This window comes from Capricornis sumatraensis, chromosome 22, assembly GCF_032405125.1.
Source record: "Capricornis sumatraensis isolate serow.1 chromosome 22, serow.2, whole genome shotgun sequence".
Lineage (NCBI taxonomy): Eukaryota > Metazoa > Chordata > Mammalia > Artiodactyla > Bovidae > Capricornis > Capricornis sumatraensis.
In genome coordinates this window covers 7,504,748-7,527,876 of record NC_091090.1, presented here as the reverse complement: position 1 = coordinate 7,527,876, position 23,129 = coordinate 7,504,748, and positions in this window count along the sequence as shown.

Here is a 23,129-nt window from a genome sequence, read left to right as displayed (position 1 = left end):
GCAAAAGAAAAACAACAAAACTCCCAAAGTTAGTGATTAACTTAGAACACAAAATGTTCTGCTGTATCACATGGTGAGTCAGAGTGAAAGTCCCTGCAGCAGCCTGTGTGGTCCAGGCCCTGAGGCCTCCCCAGCTCATCTCCTCACTCCCCTCCTTCCATTCTGCGGTGGATGTGCAGGCCACTCCATACTCCTGGACCCTGGTGGCCACATCCTCCCTTGCATCCGGTCTTCTCTGTGCCTGGACAATCCGTGGAGCTTCCTTGCTCATTTACTCCATGTCTCTGCTCCAATATAACTTTATCAAAAAGGCTGTACTGACTGCCTTCGCCTCACCATCGCTCTCTTTCTAGAACATCCATAACTTTTATTATGTCACCTACCACCACCTGGTATATGCTTTTTTACTTTTAGGATCTCAGAATAAGGACTTTGTTCACTGCTGTGAACCCAAGTACCTAGAAGAGTGCCTGATGCATGGGAGATTTTTAATATGTATTTTTGATCGAATGAATAGTCACTTACCTGTGTTCCTGGTTCCATGTTAAATCCTTTACATACGTTATCCTATTGGATTTTCATGGCAGAAAATGACTCTATGTGGTGACAGCCTTTTATGTTGGTGAGTGATTTTCCCTAAGTCCCACGGACAGTAAGTACATCAAGATGTGCAGGTTTCAAATCACTAAGCTTTATTATTGCCTCTTCTACTGCTTCTTATAAGAAGCTTACAAGAAATTTACAAAAAGATCACTAACATTATTAGATGTTACAGTTGAACCATGGGTACTTACTGGACTCAGAACAAATTTGTGTTAGCAGTGAGAGGAGTTATATTCCACCTCATTTGTGCCTGAGGACTTAAAACAATAGACACAAAACATCTATATTCCAAACCCTACAGCACCTGCGAATCTGATGTACACAAACTGGTCTGGTGATTAGCCAGTCTTTGTCAGTGAGAGAGTAAAAGGGTTGGGGTTCAACTGGCCAAGGAATTGAAAATAGAGGGGAGTTTTATTTAGACCAAATACCTGCCATAGTGGGGGTGGAGAGATTTTACCTAATTAGTGTGAAGATTTAATGGAAGTACCCTTACCCAATGCGTGGGAGTATACAGAAACCACAAAGCTTGCTGCAGTATTTTGGCAATTGGACGATGGAGCCCAAGAATTAGAAGGGCGTGGGGGACAGAGCTGGAAAGTGAATGGGAGAATCCAGCCCAGCAGAGAAGGACAAACCTTGGGTTTTCCAAATATTCAGGAAGATTCAAATTGCAGTGTGATTTAAGACCTAGCGGCAGACTCTCTGACCCTCTCTGGGCTCAGGAGGAAGTTTGAACACTCACAGAAGAGGGTAACAGCGCCAACAGAACAACCCCACCCCCTAGCTGCCCTGAACGAGGGCAGCCATGAGCTGGTGAGGCTACCCCAGCTCCCTTAGTCCTGGTGGGGCTGTCCTGTCCCTGGAACGTGGAGCGCGGTGGCCTCCAGCAGTAATGGACTCAGAGTGCGGTGGCCTCCAGCAGTGATGGACTCATCAACTCATCCTCCTGTGGCATTGCTCCCTCCCTTGCTCCTTCCCTCACTCTCCCGATATGTTTCTAGAGATCATCTCCCAAACAAACCTCCAGCCCTCAAATGCTAGCCTCAAGATCTACTTCTGGGAATCTAAACCTAAAGGAGACCCGGACAAACATCTACGATCTGCGAGGCTGTAGTTCAGGAATAGTCGACGTTGGTGCACAAGCAGTTTAGGCTGCTGGCATTATTCTGACACATCAGTTCAGTTCAGTCGCTCAGTCGTGTCCGACTCTTTGCGACCCCATGAATTGCAGCACGCTAGGCCTCTCTGTTCTTCACCATCTCCCGGAGTTCACTCAGACTCACGTCCATCGAGTCCGTGATGTGATCCAGCCATCTCACCCTCAGTCGTCCCCTTCTCCTCCTGCCCCCAATCCCTCCCAGCAGCAGAGTCTTTTCCAATGAGTCAACTCTTCGCATGAGGTCGCCAAAGTTCTGGAGTTTCAGCTTTAGCATCATTCCTTCCAAAGAAATCCCAGGGCTGATCTCCTTCAGAAAGAATTGGTTGGATTTCCTTGCAGTCCAAGGGACTCTCAAGAGTCTTCTCCAACACCACACTTCAAAAGCATCAATTCTTCGGCGCTCAGCCTTCTTCACAGTCCAACTCTCACATCCATACATGACCACAGGAAAAACCATAGCCTTGACTAGCTGGACCTTAGTCGGCAAAGTAATGTCTCTGCTTTTGAATATACTGTCTAGTTTGCTCATAACTTTTCTTCCAAGGAGTAAGTGTCTTTTAATTTCATGGCTGCAGTCATCATCTGCAGTGATTTTGGAGCCCAAAAAAATAAAGTCTGACGCTGTTTCTACTGTTTCCCCATCTGTTTCCCATGAAGTGATGGGACCGGATGCCATAATCTTCGTTTTCTGAATGTTGAGCTTTAAGCCAACTTTTTCACTCTCCTCTTTCACTTTCATCAAGAGGCTTTTTAGCTCCTCTTCACTTTCTGCCGTAAGGGTGGTGTCATCTGCATATCTGAGGTGATTGAGATTTCTCCCAGCAATCTTGATTCCAGCTTGTGTTTCTTCCAGTCCAGTGTTTCTCATGATGTACTCTGCATATAAGGTAAATAAGCAGGGTGACAATATACAGCCTTGACGTACTCCTTTTCCTTTTTGGAACCAGTCTGTTGTTCCATGTCCAGTGCTAACTGTTGCTTCCTGACCTGCATACAGATTTCTCAAGAGGCAGGTCAGCTGGTCTGGTATTCCCATCACTTGAAGAATTTTCCACAGTTTATTGTAATCCACACAGTCAAAGGCTTTGGCATAGTCAATAAAGCAGAAATACATGTTTTTCTGGAACTCTCTTGCTTTTTCCATGATCCAGCAGATGTTGTCAATTTGATCTCTGGTTCCTCTGCCTTTTCTGAAACCAGCTTGAACATCAGAGAGTTCTCAGTTCATGTATTGCTGAAGCCTGGCTTGGAGAATTTTGAGCATTACTTTACTAGCATGTGAGATGAGTGCAATTGTGTGGTAGTTTGAGCATTCTTTTGCATTTCCTTTCTTTGGAATAGGAATGAAAACTGACATTTTCCAGTCCTGTGGCCACTGCTGAGTTTTCCAAATTTGTTGGCATATTGAGTGCAGCACTTTCACAGCATCATCTTTCAGGATTTGAACCAGCTCAACTGGAATTCCATCACCTCCTCTAGCTTTGCTAGTAGTGATGCTTCTAAGGCCCACTTGACTTCACTTCCCAAGATGTCTGGCTCTAGATTAGTGATCACATCATCATGATTATCTGGGTCATGAAGATCTTTTTTGTACAGTTCTTCCGTGTATTCTTGCCACCTCTTCTTAATATCTTCTGCTTCTGTTAGGTCCAGACCATTTCTGTCCTTTATCGAGCCCATCTTTGCATGAAGTGTTCCCTTGGTATCTCTAATTTTCTTGAAGAGATCTCTAGTCTTTCCCATTCTGTTGTTTTCCTCTATTTCTTTGCATTGATTGCTGAAGAAGGCTTTCTTATTTCTTCTTGCTATTCTTTTGGAACTTCAGATGCTTATATCTTTCCTTTTCTCCTTTGCTTTTCCCCTCTCTTCTTTTCACAGCTATTTGTAAGGCCTCCCCAGACAGCCATTTTGCTTTTTTGCATTTCTTTTCCATGGGGATAGTCTTGATACCTGTCTCCTATACAATGTCACGAACCTCATTCCATAGTTCATCAGGCACTCTATCTATCAGATCTAGGTCCTTAAATCTATTTCTCACTTCCACTGTATAATCATAAGGGATTTGATTTAGGTCATACCTGAATGGTCTAGCAATTTTCCCTGCTTTCTTCAATTTAAGCTTCTATTTGGTAATAAGGAGTTCATGATCTGAGCCACAGTCAGCTCCTGGTCTTGTTTCTGTTGACTGTATAGAACTTCTCCATCTTTGGCTGCATAGAATATAATCAATCTGATTTCGGTGTTGACCATCTGGTGATGTCCATGTGTAGAGTCTTCTCTTGTGTTGCTGGAAGAGGGTGTTTGTTATGACCAGTGCATTTTCTTGGCAAAACTCTATTAGTCTTTGCCCTGCTTCATTCCACATTCCAAGGCCAAATTTGCCTGTTACTCCAGGTGTTTCTTGACTTCCTACTTTTGCATTCCAGTCCCCTATAATGAAAAGGACATCTTGTTTGGGTGTTAGTTCTACAAGGTCTTGTAGGTCTTCATAAAACCATTCAACTTCAGCTTCTTCAGCATTACTGGTTGGGGCATAGACTTGGATAACTGTGATATTGAATGGTTTGCCTTGGAGACGAACAGAGATCATTCTGTCGTTTTTGAGATTGCATCCAAGTACTGCATTTTGGACTCTTTTGTTGACCATGATGGCTACTCCATTTCTTCTGAGGGATTCCTGCCCACAGTAGTAGATATAATGGTCATCTGAGTTAAATTCACCCATTCCAGTCCATTTTAGTTCACTGATTCCTAGAATGTCGACATTCACCCTTGCCATCTCTTGTTTGACCACTTCCAATTTGCCTTGATTCATGGACCTGACATTCCAGGTCCCTATGCAATATTGCTCTTTACAGCATCGGATCTTGCTTCTATCACCAGTCACATCCACAACTGGGTATTGTTTTTGCTTTGGCTCCATCCCTTCATTCTTTCTGGAGTTATTTCTCCACTGATCTCCAGTAGCATATTGGGCACCTAATGACCTGGGGAGTTCCTCTTTTGGTATCCTATCATTTTGCCTTTTCCTACTGTTCATGGGGTTCTCAAGGCAAGAATACTGAAGTGGCTTGCCATTCCCTTCTCCAGTGGACCATGCTCTGTCAGACCTCTCCACCATGACCCGCCCATCTTGGGTTGCCCCACAGGCATGGCTTGGTTTCATTGAGTTAGACAAGGCTGTGGTCCTAGTGTGATTAGATTGACTAGTTTTCTGTGAGTATGGTTTCAGTGTGTCTGCCCTCTTTTGCCCTGTTGCAACACCTACCATCTTACTTGGGTTTCTCTTACCTTGGGGGTGGGGTATCTCTTCACGGCTGCTCCAGCAAAGCACAGCCGCTGCTCCTTACCTTGGATGAGGGGTATCTCCTCTCACCACCGTTCCTGACCTTCAACGTGGGCTGGCTCCTCTAGGTAGCTAGCTGCGAGGATTCTGACACATGAGGACATAAATTTTCCTGATGATGGGCTCCCAGTCTCTGCACCGTGTAGGAATGGGCACCAGAGGAGAGCCTTGTAGCTGTGCCCTTGGAGACCTGGGGTGGCATGGGGGTGTGGATGTGGAGGGGCAGTTCCTGAGCCTGTTCACCAGGTTCTGTGGGAGGTGGGCAGCTTGCCCTACTGACGTCCGTAGGGCGACAGGACAGTCACGTTGCCCTCTGTGCTTTCACTCGGGGAGTGGGGGCCAGGACGTGAAAGGCAAGGAGCTCCCCCTACATCCAGGCAGAGATCCTCCCCGACCCCACCCAGTGAACTGCTGACTGACCATGAGATGCCAGATGGATGATGATGCTGATGTGAGCTGCACTCCCAAGCACACCTCAGACACAAAGGAGAACTCAGTTCAAATATGACAAGACTGGAAAATGACCCCAGGCAACCAACAGCTTTCTAGGACCCTTCTGCAAGACACAATTCAAAACTACTTTAGACTCTAAAGCAGTGGTCCCCAACCTTTTTGGCACAAGCAGTCAGTTTTAAGGAAAAAAATTTTTCCGTGGAACAGGGTAAGGGGAAATGGTTTGGAGATGATTCAAGCACATTACTTTCATTATGCCACCGCTGATCTGAGCGGAGGCAGAGCTCAGGCAGTAACAAGCCATGGGGGGTGGCTGTAAATACAGAAGAAGCTTTGCTCCCTTGCTCGCTGCTCACCTTCTGCCCTGTGTGTGGCCCGGTTGCTGGTCCAGGTACCAGTTCATGGTCCAGGGGTTAGAGACCCCTCATCTAAGGCCATTCTATGCACTGTAGATGAGTGAGGGAAGTGTTTTATTATTACTTAGAGATGGTATAAATGTATACTGTATTTAAGAAGAAAAGTTTTCTCTTAGTTCATATTCTATCAGTTTGTTAAGCTATTTTGTAAAGACCAGAAAGAAATGTATAGCTACACACGACACTTAGACTTTGTCAGGTGCCTATTGCTCTCTGTTAGTTACGTGTTCATTCTCCTACTTTAACTTCTGGTTAACACCACACACAAAAAGGCATCAGCTCAATTCTTAAAATTTTAAGCCATCTTTCTTTTCTATCCATAGCATACATGGTTCAATAATATTGTATTTCACCTACTCTAGTACATAAAATTTATGTACAGACTGTTTCTTCCTAAATAATCTCAGATTTCTACTTGTAAGGAGAAGTTGGCCTTATTTGAAGAAACTAGCTGTCTTCTTCAAAACACAGTTCCCTATTACCTGACCAATCAAACTATCATTTTTCAACATGATAGTTCTCTTATTTTAGAAATACATTTTAAAGAGCAGATGTCATAATTATAGAGTTAAAATAATCCTTAAAAACAATCACATATTTCCTTTCTCATAGGAAGTCCAGTATTGTGGCTTTAACTCTTTTGTATGTTAAATATCAAGATGTATATTATTGAATTTCATGTTAGATTTTCAATGGACTTACTGATACATGGGCATTCTGTGTCTTAAATTTCATTGTTTTATATGTATGTAACAGGCATAATTGCCAGGAGAAATATCAATAACCTCAGATATGCAGATGACACCACCCTTATGGCAGAAAGTGACGAGGAGCTAAAAAGCCTCTTGATGAAAGTGAAAGTGGAGAGTGGAAAAGTTGGCTTAAAGCTCAACATTCAGAAAACGAAGATCATGGCATCTGGTCTCATCACTTCATGGGAAACAGATGGGGAAACAGTGTCAGACTTTATTTTCTTGGGCTCCAAAATCACTGCAGATGGTGACTGCAGCCATGAAATTAAAAGACGCTTACTCCTTGGAAGAAAAGTTATGACCAACCTAGATAGCATATTCAAAAGTAGAGACATTACTTTGTCGACTAAGGTCTGTCTAGTCAAGGCTATGGTTTTTCCTGTGGTCATGTATGGATGTGAGAGTTGGACGGTGAAGAAGGCTGAGCACTGAAGAATTGATGCTTTTGAAGTGTGGTGTTGGAGAAGACTCTTGAGAGTCCCTTGGACTGCAAGGAAATCCAACCAATCCATTCTGAAGGAGATCAGCCCTGGGATTTCTTTGGAAGGAATGATGCTAAAGCTGAAACTCCAGTACTTTGGCAACCTCATGCAAAGAGTTGACTCATTGGAAAAGACTCTGCTGCTGGGAGGGATTGGGGGCAGGAGGAGAAGGGGACGACCGAGGATGAGATGGCTGGATGGCATCACTGACTCGATGGACGTGAGTCTGAGTGAACTCCGGGAGTTGGTGATGGACAGGGAGGCCTGGTGTGCTGTGATTCCTGGGGTCACAAAGAGTCAGACACTACTGAGCAACTGAACTGAATTGAACTGAACAGGCATAATGTATATTTACACAAATATATAGTATATTTATATAAACAAATATAACACTCATAAGTCATATATAGTATACAATATATAAAATATGTAAATGTATGATGTGTATGTTAGTTATAAACATGAGTATGATTATAACATGTGTAATATTGTATATATATTGTGTATATATATATATATATATCTCATATATGAGATATGCTGCTGCTAAGTCGCTTCAGTCGTGTCCAACTCTGTGCAACCCCATAGACAGCAGCCCACCAGGCTCCCCCATCCCTGGGATTCTCCAGGCAAAAACACTGGAGTGGGTTGCCATTTCCTTCTCCAATGCATAAAAATGAAAGTGAAGCTTTCGTGTCCGACTCTTCACGACCCCAGGGACTGCAGCCTTCCAGGCTCCTCTGTCCATGGGATTTTCCAGGCAAGAGTACTGGAGTTGGGTGCCATCGCCTTCTCCGTATATGAGATATACTCATCATATATATCACATATATATTTATAGACACACATTTGTTACCCATAGCATATATCATACTTATTTGTGTCTTGTATATCACATATATGTTTTTTACTCAAGTCGTTGACTTCATTTTCAGCTGTTTCACTTTCTCTCATGTGTTCATTCTTTAAAAGTCCTCTCCATCGTCACCTCCCCTCTGCGGCAGGGGCAGGTGTGCTTTATTTACAGACTAGGTTCCTTCAGTAACATTTAAAGGCTGATGTGGCCTGGAATGTGTTTACTATCCTGTTGAGATAGTAATCAGACCAAATCCTTCCAGGAAGGTCAACTCGTGCTTGGAGAAGAAGCAGCTCACATTCTCACTTCCATTCTGAAATGCGATTTACTCTGGTTTTAGGTAAGTTAATCCTGCTTTACCTGAATGTACAGAACTTGATAGCTGTTGAGGACATATCCCTGAGCTTTGTTTCTAGTTTTGTCACTAGAATTGACCTTGGACAAGGAACTACAAACATTTCTCTGCTTTGCTTTGTCAGTGTGAGAAATGAGAATAATAATGTGCCCACTTTACAAAAAAAGCCTTAATGAGTTTTGCTTTCATGAAGCATTATGAGATCCCAAGGCAAGGGGTGCTGGAGGGGCTGACTTGCTGCAGAAATCTAAAAGTGCTGTTTCATCTGGTATGTTAGAGATTTCTCCCAGGTTTGCAGTGATCTCAGACTATCAGGTTTTTTGAGTTGTTGTTAAGAAAAGGATTGGGAACCTAGTAGGAAGACATGGGAATTTGAGTTAAATTTTCCTATTTGCTCCGGATCCAAGTTTTCTATACAGTTGTGATTCTGTGAACTTAATCAGCTTGGATAGTCCTCGTAAAAACAAAAATGAAGCCTGAAAATTATATCTGTCACTTTTCTAACAAAGTTTGCCCAGTGCCCAGATGGCCAGTGTTCAGGCAAGGCCAGCAGTAGAAGGAAGAACATAGTGATGGTGAAATGAACCGCTACCCTGGGAGCCTTCCCTGTGGGTGTGGGTTACAACAGGGACAGGAGCTGATTATGAATTTCTGCAGGAAATTGTACCATAAAAATCATGATGGTCTTATTTCTGTAATAAAACAGTCACCATTCGTCTAGAAATTTGGCTGAGTCTCATGATGACTTCAGGAAAATCACTCTCCACCTCTGTATCTACTGCTGACAAGAGCAGATGAATGTGTAAATATAATCCAGGCTTTGTCTTGCAAGCGGGCAGTGGTGTGAGCTGGATGAACTGATTATCTGCCCGCTGGAGCCCTTGCTCCAGGCCCACCTCCAGCCTTTCCCCAGTTCCCTCTATCCTCCGTGCTGCTGCCATCTTCCTAGAAACAAGCCCAAGCCTTTCCTGCCCGAAGCCCTCTCCATGCCGGCTGTTGTCTACAGCTGTCATCCTACACCCTACATTCAAGCTGGAGTACATTTCATAGGGTTTCCTTAAACAGCAATGCTCTTCAGTCTCCCTTTATCAAGCCAGTCCCTTTGCCTGCAAACGCTCTTTGCTCATCACCATCTTACAGACGCTAAAGCTCCTGCATCTGCTCCAAGGTTGTGAGCCTTCCTGGGAAGCCCCGCATTCTGGCAGGGTCTTCACTCTGCCTGCCCCCACCCCACCCGCAGTGCTCCCTCGCATATCCTTTCTGCCTCTCACAGTGCTCAAGCTGTCTCTACCCGCCTGCCTTTCATCTTCCTACCCCAGCTTCCACCTGAACCAGACATTTGTATCTACTGAATGAATGAATTGTATCTCAGGTATGCAATATACAGACATGCTCTTAAACCTTATTGGAGGTACAGCTGCTGACGAACCTCATTTTAGGTGACAGCTTTAGAGGAGACATTGGACTCCCCTGAGGTCCTTGTGCTACACTCAGGCAGGGACCCACGGGACTCAAGTTTCAGCGATCTCATTTTGGTAACATGATAACGCAAGGCTATAGTCAGGAGATGCTGACATGTGTAATCACAAGGTGTTCAAGCTGGAAGGGGTCTTACTGAGGTCACTTGTCTAATCTTAGGTAACCAAGTAAGGAAACTGAGGCCAGGAGGGTTGGGTCTTTCTCTAGGTAACACCAGAAGGTTGAATCAGAACTGAAATCAGCACCTGAAATCCCCTAACCGCTGTCAGGCTACTCTTGACCTCCAGCCATGGCTCTGCCGGACACCTTCCCTGCTGCTCAGCAAGGACAGCGGTAGCGGGAGGAAGGGCACGACATTCAAGGCTCTTCCATCAAATGACAGCAAAAGGATCAGAAGAAAACTGACCATGATATTTTTTAAAAATTTATTTATTTTTAATTGGAGGATAATTGCTTTACAATATTGTCTTAGCTTCTGGCATATATCAACGTGAATCAGTCATAGATATACATGTATGCCTTACCTCTCAACCTCCCTACCAATTCCCCCCAATCCCACCCCAGTAGAGAGCAAGTGGGAATGTGCTGTATGATGCAGGGAACTCAAACCTGTGCTCTATGACACAATATTTATTTTTTAAAAAACTGAGGGTCTGTTGTAGCAGCCAGCTCCTCTCCTGCTTCTCCATGTGACAAGCCCTCTGCCCGTCTTCTGAGATCCACTGAGGGATGGGAGGACACAAGTCTGTCCTCTGCTCCTGCACCTTCTTCAGCCCTGGAATTCATGCACAGGCCGGCTAGTTTTGCCTTTTCTCCACCTCACAACATGCCATGCTCCCTTAGCACTGAGGTCGCTCAGAATCAAATATTTAATGTGCTTTTTGCCTTGGAACTTTAAGGAGGAAAGACACAAATGGATCACATAATATATGATGAGAACCTCCTGTGTAACTTTCAGATTGGATATTCACATACCAGCGTTTATGTGTTTGGAAAATTTTAAATGGAGGGATCTGTCCATGCCAGTAAATGGGTAAACAAAGTGTGAAATAAAACTAGAAAGGAGGTGGTGTTGATCTAGCTGATCTCTAAAGATATCTCCAGGGAAAAATTCTGTGATTCTTTTCAGTGATGGAATCCAGTGAGAAAAAAACCTCAAAGTTTTTGTTGGTGCTGTTTGCATATTCTCATGAGTAAGTAGGAAATAAAAACTAAACTAACCCATTTAACTAGTCTTTGGTGCCCATCAGCTGTGCCATTCAGCCTTTCTCACATCTCTTGTAAGTACACTTCATGGTTATATGTCAGCATGTTACAAATTCCTTTAGTGAGATGCTTTGCACTGATCACTGAGGAAGGCTTTCTTATCTCTCCTTGCTATTTTTTGGAACTCTCAATTTAAGTGGGTATATCTTTCCTTTTCTCCTTTGCCTTTTGCTTTGCATCTTTTCTCAGCTATTTGTAAGGCCTCCTCAGACAACCATTTTGCCTTTTTGCATTTCTTTTTCTTGGAGATGGTCTTGGTCACCACCTCCTGTACAATGTCATGAACCTCTGTCCATAGTTCTTCAGGCCCTCTGTCTATCAGATCTAACCCCTTGAATTGATTTGTCACTTCCACTGTATAATTGTAAGGGATTTGATTTAGGTCATATCTGAATGGTCTAGTGGTTTTCCCCACTTGCTCCAATTTAAGTCTGAATTTGGCAATAAGGAGTTCATGATCTGACCCATAGTCAGCTCCCAGTCTTGTTTTTGCTGATTGTATAGAGCTTCTTCATCTCCTGTTGCAAAGAATATAATCAATCTGATTTCAGTAACAAACATCTGGTGATGTCCATGTGTAGAGTCATCTCATGTCGGAAAGGGTGTTTGCTATGACCAGTGCATTCTCTTGGCAAAACTCGGTTAGCCTTTGCCCTGCTTCGTTTTGTATTTCACGGCCAAACTTACCCGTTACTCCATGTATCTCTTGACTTCCTACTTTTGCATTCTAGTTCCCTAGGATGAAAAGGACATCTTTTTTTGAGTGTTAGTTCCAGGAGGTCTTGTAGGTCATCACAGAACTATTCAACTTTAGCTTCTTTGGCATTAGTGGTTGGGGCATAGACTTCTATTACTGTGATATTGAATGGTTTGCCTTGGAAATGAACAGAGATCATTCTGTCATTTTTGAGATTGCATCCAAGTACCGCATTTTGGACTCTTTTGTTGACTATGATGGCTACTCCATTTCTTCGAAGGGATTCTTGCCCACTGTAGTAGATATAATGGTCATCTGAATTAAATTCATCCATATTGGTCCATTTTAGTTCATTGATTCCTAAAATGTCAATGTTCATCCTTGCCATATCCTGTTTGACCACTTGCAGTTTACCTTGATTCATGGATCTAACATTCCAGGTTCCTATGCAATATTGTTCTTTACAGCATCGGACTTTACATTCATCACCAGTCACATCCACAACTAGGTGTTGTTTTCACTTTGGCTCCCTCTCTTCATTCTTTCTGGAGTTATTTCTCTACTCTTCTCCAGTAGCATACTGGATACCTACCGACATGGGGAGTTCATCTTTCAGTGTCACATCTTTTTGCCTTTTCATCCTGGTGATCTTCCTAAGCCTTCCTAAGTGATCAGTGCCAAAAAATAGAGGACAACAACAGGATGGGGAAGATTAGAGACCTCTTCAAGAAACTTAGAGATACCAAGGGAACATTTCATGCAAAGATGGGCACAGTAAAGAACAGAAACTGTATAGACCTAACAGAAGCAGAAGATACCGAAAAGAGGTAGCAAGAATACACAGAAGAACTATTTAAAAAAGAATGCTAATGACCCAGATAATTAAAATGGTGTGATCACTCACCTAGAGCCAGGCATCCTGGAATGTGAAGTCAAGGGGGTCTTAGGAAGCATAACTACAAAGCTAGTGGAGGTGATGGCGTTCCAGTTGAGCTATTTCAAATCCTAAAAGATGATGCTGTGAAAGTGCTGCACTCCATATGCCAGCAAATTTGGAAAACTCAGCAGTGGCCACAGGACTGGAAAGTGTTGGTTTTCATTCCAATCCCAAAGAATGTTCAAACTACTGCACAATTGCACTCATCTCACATGCAAGCAAAGTAATGCTCAAAATTCTCCAAGATAGGCTTCAACAGTACATGAAATGTTCAAGCTGGTTTTAGAAAAGGAGAGGAACCAGAGATCAAATTGCCAACATCCCTTGGATCATCAAAAAAGCAAGAGAGTTCCAGAAAAACATCTATTTCTGCTTTATTGACTATCCCAAAGCCTTTGATTGTGTGAATCACAACAAACTGTGGAAAATTCTTCAAGAGATGGGACTACCAGACCACCTGACCTGCCTACTGAGAAATCTGTATGCAGGTCAGAAAGCAACAGTTAGAACCGGACATGGAACAATGGACTGGAAAGGAATATGTCAAGGCTGTATATTGTCACCCTGCTTATTTAACTTATATGCAGAGTACATCATGTGAAATGCTGGGCTGGATGAAGCACAAACTCAGCAGTGGCCGGGGGAAATATCAGTAACCTGAAATATGCCACCCTTATGGCAGAAAGTGAAGAGGAACTAAAGAGCCTCTTGATGAAAGTGAAAGAAGTGAGAGAAAAAGCTGGCTTAAAACTCAACATTCAAAAAACTAAGGAATCAGGTCCCATCACTTCATGGCAAATAGATGGGAAACAATGGAAATAGTGACAGGCAATTTTCTTGGGCTCCAAAATCACTGACTGTGGCGACTGCAGCCATGAAATTAAAATACACTTGTTCCTCGGAAGAAAAGCTATGACTAACCTAGACAGAATATTAAAAAGCAGAGACATTACTTTGCCGACAAAGATTGTATAGTCAAATTTATGGTTTTCTAGTAGTCATGTATGGATTTGAGAGTTGGACCATAAAGAAATCTGAGAGCTGAAGAACTGATGCTTTTGAACTGTGGTGTTGAAGAAGACTCTTTAGAATGCCTTGCACTGCAGGGAGATCAAATCAGTCAGTCCTAAAGGAAATCATTCCTGAATATTCATTAGAAGGATTGATGCTGAAGCTCCAATGGTTTGGCTACCTGATGCAAAGAACTGACTCACTGGAAATGACCCTGATGCTGAAAAAGATTGAAGGCAGGAGGAGAAGGGGATGACAGAGGATGAGATGGTTGGATGGCATCACTGACTCGATGGACATGAATTTGAGTGGACTCCGGGAGTTGGTGCCTTCACAACAGGGAAGGCTGGTGTGCTGCAATCCATGGGGTCACAAAGAGTAGGACATGACTGAGCGAATGAACAGAACTGAGAAGCTTGCCTTTGGTCTCTGCCACAGAGAAATCCCTACAGTGTTTTTTACAGCGGGGACTATGTGTAATTCCCTCTGTGATCCTAGCTTCGTGGTCTTGGATCATCAGGACTTACATTATGGGCAAGTGAGCACATTTCCAGAGTATAGATTCCAGTGTTCAAAAGCAGGGTCATACTGAATTTACTTTAATGATAAGATCAAATGGTACAGGATATATAATAACTGATTATAATTAAATACAGCTGATATGTCCAAACAAATTGGCTAATAAAGATTTAAAGTGTTCAAAAAGAAAATAGAAATAAAATCAATTGTAAAGATATCAAATAGTCATATAATTTACATAAGATTACAAACTTGATAAACACATAAGTTGGAAATGTCATTTGAATACTGAAGTGTTCTTTAAAGATTTAATGTTAACTCTAGAAAATAACTTACGTGGGAGTGTTTAAAATTTTTCTTAAAATTCCAGAGATTGGGAGAGTTCAGTTCAAGAAGGTCACATGGGAGGTTCCTGGACTCACTTCCTGCCAGAGACATACTGAATCTACAGCAGCGTATGAAGCAGTTCTCGCAGAAGGAAATCCAGAAGTGAGTTGCACGACTCCTTCACAGCAAGCAAATGAGAAAACCAACAAGGAAACAGTAGGAAGGGCTGAGACACAATGTCAACATAAGCCTGCCCCCGTAACAGTAGCACACAGCTGGGAGGGAACTCAGGCTCCCAGCTCTCCCTTGGGGAATGAAGGGTTTGGATCCCACATCTGGGGCCCCAACTTAAAGGACTTTCACATGAGACATGACCTCCCAAAACATCCAGCTCTGAGAGCCAATGATGTTTGTGACCCAAGATGCACAGGCCGTGTGAAACTAAGACACAGTTCTTAACAGCCTCATGAGGACTCACAGTGACTCTCACCCCAGGGCTCAGCAGAGAGGCTGCAGGATGACACATCCAGTTTCTTCAGGAAAGAGGCCTATTTGCAGATCTTAAAACCTATGGCCTGAGGGGCAGGCTTCTGTTAGCTCACATCCAGGGGATGAGTGCATCCTTTTCACAGACTGGAATGACTGGTGGGCACGACTTTTGTTCTTTCCTTCTGCTTCGCTCCAGGACTCTGGGATCACTTGGCAAGGGGCCTGTATACGTGTCTGGCACCCTGGCTATTTTGGCTACTACATAGGGGATGCACCCTTGGTAGCCTGGCTCTGGTGGCCAGAGGGCTTCCCCATAGGACTCTAACAGTGGTATAATTCTTAAACACCAGGATATAGCACAGAGGCAGCAGGCTGAAATGTCAAGTCTTTCCATGAAAGAAACCCAATTTTAGATCATAAAATCCGTGGCCTGAAGGGCAGGCTTCTAATTTAGCACACATCTAGGGTATGACCATAGTCTTTTTCAGAGACTAGGGGCCAGCAGGCACATTCTTCATGCTGACCCCCTGCTCTACCCCAGGTCCTGGGTGTCTCTGTGAAAGGAGCTCGTGCACCTAGCTGAAGCCCCTACTTTTATGGGGCTGCTGCAGAGAGGACACATCCCTGAATCTGATAACTGGTGCATCTAGTGTCCACAGGTTCAACTGGATAGTAGCAAATACAGAAACAGTTCTTAACTGTCCATAATCTTAGGGATATATGCAGAGGGAGCAGACAAAAATAGCCATCTCCCAGTCATGTTCTGAAAGAGTCATATTATATATATATATTAAACCTGCTCACTGAGAGTCTGGGTTCCAATCAGTCTGAATCTAGGTACTGAATGAGAACCTCCCCGTTGAGACACAGAAAGATCTGTGTACACTCTCAAATACTAGGAGCCTCTAAGAACAAAGAAGGAAGTTTGGACAATCGCAAAGGTTTGAGACCCAACAAGGAGCTAGGACAGAACTGAATGGCATGGTTCATCTCCTATCCAAGGGTACTCTGTCAAGATGGGAAGAGGCAGCTGCTTTATCTAATGCACAGAAATCACCACAGAGAATCAAGAAAATGAAGAAAGAGAGAAATGTATTTCAATACCTAAGATGAAACCTCAGAAATAGACCTTAATGAAATGGAGATAAATGATTTATTTAATAAAGAGTTCAAAGTAACTGTCATAAAGATACCCACTAAGATCTGAAGAACAATGAATAAACAAAGTGAGAATTTCAGCAGAGACAGGAAATATAAGAAAGTACCAAACAGAAATCAAGCACTGAAAAACACAATAACTGAACTAGAAAGTTCACTAGAAGTTATCAAAAATAGACTAGGTCAAGTGGAATAAAGGTTTATCCAACATGAAAACAAATTTCATCCAATCAGAAGAGAAAAAGAAAAAAAAAAAGACAAGAGTGAGGATAGCTTTAGGATCTTATGGGGAAAAATCATGTGGACAAATTTTCACATTGTAGGGGTCCCAGAAGAGGAGAGAGAAAAAGGAGGATAAAACTGGAAGAAATAATGGCTGAAAACTTTCCTAACTTGGAAAAAAACAAAAACAAAAACAGACATCCAGATTTAGGAAGCCCAGAAGGTGTTCCAAATAAGATGAATCCAAAGAGAACCACATAGGCTTCTGGTTCAAGATGGTGGAGTAGAAGGATGCACACTCATCTCCTCCTGCAAGAGCACCAAAACTGAAACTAGCTATTCACCAACCATCGACAGGAGGATGCTAGAAGCCACCAAAAAAAGATAACCCACATCCAAAGACAAAGAAGCCACAGCGAGACTGTAGGAGAAGTGCAATCATGATAAAATCAAATCCCATACCCCCTGGTTGGGTAACCCATAAACTGGAGCATAATAATACCAAAGAAATTCTCCCACTGTTGTGAACAACGAGTCAGGCATCCCAGTTTGCAGATCTAACAAAGGAACTGGGAATCCTGAGGGACCCTGACCTTGAAGGCCAGCAAGATTTGATTATAGGACTTCTAGAGGACTGGGGGAAACAGAGACTCCACCATAAACAAAATCTCACACACACCAAGAACCGAAAGAAAGGAACAATGACCCCACAGGAGACTGAACCAAAACTACCTGCTAGTGTTGGAGGGCCTCCTGTAGAGGTGTGGGTCAGCAAGGGCTCACCACAGGGATGGGGGCACTGGAAGCAACAGGCTGGGAAGGTACCCCTTGGAGTAAACCCTCTTGGAGTTTGCCATTAACCTTACCCTAGAACCCAGGGCTGAGTCACCTCAGGCCAAACAACTAATGGGGAGGGAGCACAACTCCACTCATCAGCAGATAATTGGATTCAAGCTTTACTGATCAGGGATCTGCCAGCAGGGCAAGACCTGGTCTTTCCCATCCAGCCCCTCGTTTTTTGCCTTTTCATACTGTTCATGGGGTTCTCAAGGGAAGAATGCTGAAGTAGTTTGTCATTCCCTTCTCCAGTAAGAAGCAACAGTTAGAACTGGACATGGAACTACAGACTCGTTCCAAATTGGTAAAGGAGGACATCAAGGCTGCATATTGTCACCCTGCTTATTTAACTTTTATGCAGAGTACTCATGAGAAATACCAGGCTGTATGAAGCACAAGCTGGAATCAAGATTGCTAGGAGAAATATCAATAACCTCAGATATGCAGATGACACCACCCTTATGGCAGAAAGTGAAGAGGAACTAAAGAGCCTCTTGATAAAAGTCATAGAAGAGAGTGAAAAAGCTGGCTTAAAAAACAACATTCAAAGAATTAAGATCATGGCCAGAGGAGAGGAGAGGGTGAGAGATATGGAAAGAGTAACATAGAAACTTACATTGCCATATGTAAAATAGATAGATAGCCAATGGAAATTTGCTGTATGGCTCAGGAAACTCAAACAGGTGTTCTGTATAAACCTAGAGGGGTGGGATGGGGAGGAAGTATACCTATGGCTGCTTCATGTTGAGGTTTGACAGAAAATGAAATTCTGTAAAGCAATTATCCTTCAATTAAAAAACAAACAAACAAAAAAACAACTAAGATCATGGCATCAAGTCCCATCACTTCATGGTAAATAGATGGGGAAACAATGGAAACAGTGACACTATTTTCTTGGGCTCCAAAATCACTGCATATGATGACTGCAACCATGAAATTATAGACACTGGTTCCTCATAAGAAAAGCTATGACCAACCTAGACAGCATATTAAAAGCAGAGATATTACTTTGCCAATAAAGATTATATAGTCAAATTTATGGTTTTTCCAGTAGTCATGTATGGATATGAGAGTTGTACCATAAAGAAATCTGAGAGCTGAAGGATTGATGCTTTTGAACTGTGATGTTGGAGAAGACTCTTGAGACTGCCTTGCACTGCAAGGAGATCAAACCAGTCAGTCCTAAAGGAAATCAACCCTGAATATTCATTGGAAGGAGTGAGCTGAAGCTGAAGCTCCAATACTTTGGCCTCCTGATGGAAAAAGCCAACTGATTAGAAAACACTGGGAAAAGACTGAGGGCAGGAGGAGAAGGGGATGATAGAGGATGAGATGGTTGGATGGATGGCATCACCAACTCAATGGACATGAGTTTGAGCAAGGTTTGGGAGTTGGTGAAGGACAGCTAAGCCTGGTGTTCTGCAATCCATGAGGTCACAAATAGTTGGACAGTACTGAGTGACTAAACAAAAACAGTCCCTCCCATCAGGAAGCTTACACAAACCTCTTAACCTCATCCATAGGAGGACAGACAGAAAAAGAAAGAAGTACAATCTCAGAGCAGCTAAAATGAAAACCGTATTATAGAAAGTTAATTACATGCACCCCCTCCAGTATTCTTGCCTGGAGAACCCCATGGACAGAGGAGCCTGGCAGGCTGCAGACCATGGAGTCACAAAGAGTCAGACATGACTGAAGTGACTTAGCATGCACACAACTACAATGAAAAAGCAGAAAGTTATGTCCAGATGAACAAACAAGGTAAAACCTCAGAAAAACAGTTAAATGAAGTGGAGATAGGCAATCTTCTAGAAAAAGAATTCAGAATAACGATGGTCAAGATGATACAGGACCTTGGGAAAACAATGGACAAGATGTAAGAAATGCTTACCAAAGACCTACAAGAACTAAAGCACAAGCAGAGATGAATAATACAGTGGATGGAATCAATAGCAGAATAACTGAGGTGGAAGAGTGGATGAATGACCTGGAAGACAGAATGGTGGAAATCACTGCTGCTGAACAGAATATAGAAAAAAGAATGAAAAGGCCTAAGAGGCCTCTGGGACAACATCAAGTGCACCAACATTCACATTATAGGGGTCTCAGGAGGAGAAGAGAGAGAGAAAGGACCTGAGAAAATATATGAAGAGATAATAGCTGAAAAGTTCCCTAACATGGGAAAGGAAATAGTCAACCAAGTCCAGGAAGCGCAGAGTCCAGGCAGGATAAACCCAAGGAGGAACACACCAAGACAAGGGAAAAAACAATAAATAATATACGAGGGAACTCCCATCAGGCGAGAAACTTTACAAGCCAGAAGAAAATAGCACAATATATTTAAAGTGGTGAAAGGGAAGAACCTACAACCAAGAATACTCTACTTAGGAAGACTCTCATTCAGATTTGATGGAGAAATCAAAAGCTTTCCAGACAAGCCAAAATTAAGAGAATTCAGAACCACCAAACCAGCTTTACAACAAATGCTAAAGGAACTTCTCTAGACAGGAAGCACAAGAGAAGGAAAAGACCCATAGAAAATAAACCCTGAACAATTAAGTTTGGTCAATCATATATACTGGTAATTACTTAAATGTAAATGGATTAAATGCACCAACAAAAGACATAGATTGGCTGGGCAGATAAAAATATGTCCATGTATGCACTTTTACTTACCAAATCACTCTACATGAACCCCCAAATTGTATGTAATTATTTTATATTATTAAGTTAATCATCTTCCCCTTATGGCTTGCAATTGTAATTATCTTTTATTTTTTGTCTGGCTATTGATTGTGAATACTGACAAACATCTTTCACTATTGTGATTATGTAACTGTTACTCACTTAATACCATTGTATCATGATTGGTCATTAGAAAAATAATAGAACTCTGTATCACCAAAACAATTTAATAGAAAAACCTGTAATCATTTTTTTTTAAAATCCAGATGGATATCAGAATTATATGGGAATATTTTGAAAAATATAAATGCCCAGGTATTGCTATTTTTCCCTCCATAGCTCTGGACATGCTTCTAATGAGCAGTCATGTTTAAAAACAACTGAACTATATGACAATCTTTTACTTTTATCTAGTTTGTTTCATTTTTTCTATTGCATATTCAGTGATCTTGTTTCATTTAGTTTATGTTTTTCAATTTCTCCATCTCTTCTAATTTTTTTTAATGTTCTTTCTGAAGCCTTTTTCAAGTGTAGTAGAAAAAGCTTTTATACACATATGTAAATAATGTTTTATATACATATATAAATAATAAATAATATGTCTTCTCTGGGTTGGCAAGATCCACTGGAGAAGGAAATGGCAACCCTCTCCAGTAATCTTGCCTGGAAAATCCCATGGACAGAGGAGTCTGGTAAGCTACAGTCCATGGAGTCGCAAAGAGTTGGAGACAACCGAGCGACTTCACTTTCACTTTCTTTCTTTCACATAAATAATATGTATAATATATATATTTTAGAAAGCTTGAAATTTTGCCTAACTAAAAAATTTGTGACATTTTGATTCCACTTGTTTGACTTAGTTCAAATAGATTACTAGATTACTAATTATAAAATAGATATGCAACAAGTAACAAAGGTTTACTGTATAGCCAAGGGAAATATAGTCAATATGTTATAATAACCTATAATGGAAAATAATTTTAAAAATATTATATATATATATATACACACATATATATAACTGAATCATCTTGCTGTACACCTGAAACATTGTAAGTCAACTATACTTAAAAAAATAAATATATATATATATAAAGAGAAAAAAAGCAACCCATATAGAAACACTTGTAATTAAATTGTCAAATGTTAAAAACAAGGAGAGACTCTTGTAAGCAACAAGAGAAATACAATTTGTTATGTACAAGGGAATTCTCATAAGACTCAAATTTTTAGCAGATATTTTGCAGGACAGAAGGGAGTGACACAATATAGTCAAAGTGCTGAAAGACAAAAACTGCCAACCACAAATATTTGAACCAGCAAAATATTCTGCAGACTAAGGAGAAACAGAGAGTTTTTCAGACAAGTGAAAAAATGGAGTTCATTACCATTAAACAGCCTTACAAATAATGTTTAAAAATTTCTTTAAGCTAACAGAAAGGGTACTAATTAGTAACAGAAAAACAAATAAAAGTATAACTCTCACTGCTAATATTATAATCTAATATTGTAATAGTGGCAGGTTAATCACTAATGTTAATAAACCTGGTACAGGCATTAAAAAATATTAAAAAATATATGGATGCTGATGTAGAGTGTATGAGTTTAAAAAAAAAGGTAGCAGTTGTAACTTTGACTACAACAATTTATTAGGGTATACACAAAAGTAAAAAGATATGAAAGTGAAACTGAAAGTGTTAGTCACATAGTCGTGGCTGACTCTTTGCGACTCCATGGTCTGTCCATGGAATTCTCCAGGCAAGAATAACGGGATGGTTTGCCATACCCTTCTCCAGAGGGTCTTCCCCACCCAGGGAGCAAACCTGGATATCCTTTCTTGATATAAAAAACAGAAAACTTGAGGGTTGCTAGAGCTTAAGAATGTGTTCAAACATAAGTTTTCATTAACTAAAAACAGAGTGCTATAACTCTAAGGTGTTTTATGGAAGTCTCTTGGTTATCACAAAGCAAAAACCTATGGTAGGTATAAGAAAGATAGAAAGAAAGAAATCTAAGCATGCAACTACAGAAAATCATCTAATCACAAAGAAACAGAGCAACCAAGAGGAAAGCGGCAGAACAATTACAAAACAGCCCAAACACCAGAACAAAATGCAATATTAAATCCATGCTTGTCCAAAATTGCTTTTATTTTTTGAACATTTGTGGTATTTCTGCAATTATGCTATTACAGTTAATGCATCAGTAAATATCCTTATGCACACTTTTGTGTAAATGTATAGATATCTTGAAATTAAGCTAATAAATTATTTTTTAAGTGTTCATAAAGGTGTAAATCCAAAGAATTTTGACCTTGAAATATATTCTTTATTTATTGAAACTTCTTGAAATTCATAACAAATATTAGTATAAAAGGAAAAAAATGTCAAATTTAGAGAAATAGCATAGAATGATGGATGAAGGGGCTGGATATGTGGAGGGATTGGGGAGACAGTGGTCAAAGGGTACGATTTTCAGTTATAAGATGAAAAAGCAATGGGAAATCTAACGTACAGCATAGTGACCATAGTTAGCAATACTGCAATATATACTTGAAATTTGCTAAGAGAGTAGATTAGAGAGTAGAGTAGTGTTCTCACCATACACACCAAAAGACTTGGTAACTATGTGAAGTCATGGATATGTTAATTAACACGAGAATGGTCAATTTCAGAAATTATCTGTTTGTCTGATCCTTACACTATACCGTTTTCATTGTTATTGTTTGAACCTTTGCTTATTTATTTGAAGTTTTGTTGATTTTCAGTATTAGTTTTATATGTAAAATGTAAAGATTCAATATTTTAAGGATTATACTCCATTTAAAGTTATTAGAAAACAGTGGCTATATTCCCTTGTGCTGTATACTATATTACTTATATTAATTTCATTTATTTTTACACACAGTTCAGTTCAGTTCAGTTCAGTCACTCAGTCGTGCCCAACTCTTTGCGATCCCATGAATTGCAGCACGCCAGGCCTCCCTGTCCAGCACCAACTCCCAGAGTTCATGTCCATCGAGTCAGTGATGCCATCCAGCCATCTCATCCTCTGTCCTCCCCTTCTCCTCCTGCCCC